We start from the raw sequence: 641 nt of genomic DNA, 5'->3' as shown, positions 1-641 counted from the left end.
GTCTTGTCTAGTCTTGTCTAGCTTTACTGGCCTGTCTGATTGTCCTGCCCCGCCCTAATGTGATTCACCTGATGTATCACCTGTTCCCAGTTACCTCGTTACCTCCTGCATTTAACCCCTCTGTTCCCGTTGTCTCTTGTCAGATCTTTCCTGTTTGTCAGTCCGTCGACACTTCGTCAACTGCCCGGTCTCGTGTTCCCTGTAAGTGTTTCTCCTCGTGTTGTCCTCTACCTCTCCTTGCCATTTTTTTCCCTTGGACTCCCCGTGGATTTTGGGTGTTTTGGTTTTCTTTGGATTTCGGCTTGGTTTGCCCTTTTGGATTTTTGCCTTTTGTGCTCCCTTGTGTTGAACTGTTTTTGCAATAAACCCTTGTGAACTTTCAACCTGCCACTCTGCGTTTGGGTCCTCCTTCTGTTCCCATGACAACTATACTATTGCTATACTATACTATGAATTTTTCAACATACTGTACAATGGCTTTTTCACTTTTGTCGACATACTATGCTATAACTTTTTTTCGACCTGTTCTATGGCTTTACATTACTTTTTTTGACTAACTACACTATGACCTTTTTGTACTTTTTCAACATACTATATACTATGGCTTTTTTATCACTTTTTTCAATATACTATACTGTATA

This window comes from Etheostoma spectabile, chromosome 23 (genome assembly GCF_008692095.1).
Source record: "Etheostoma spectabile isolate EspeVRDwgs_2016 chromosome 23, UIUC_Espe_1.0, whole genome shotgun sequence".
In the NCBI taxonomy this organism is placed as follows: domain Eukaryota; kingdom Metazoa; phylum Chordata; class Actinopteri; order Perciformes; family Percidae; genus Etheostoma; species Etheostoma spectabile.
This window is presented reverse-complemented; position numbering follows the sequence as displayed.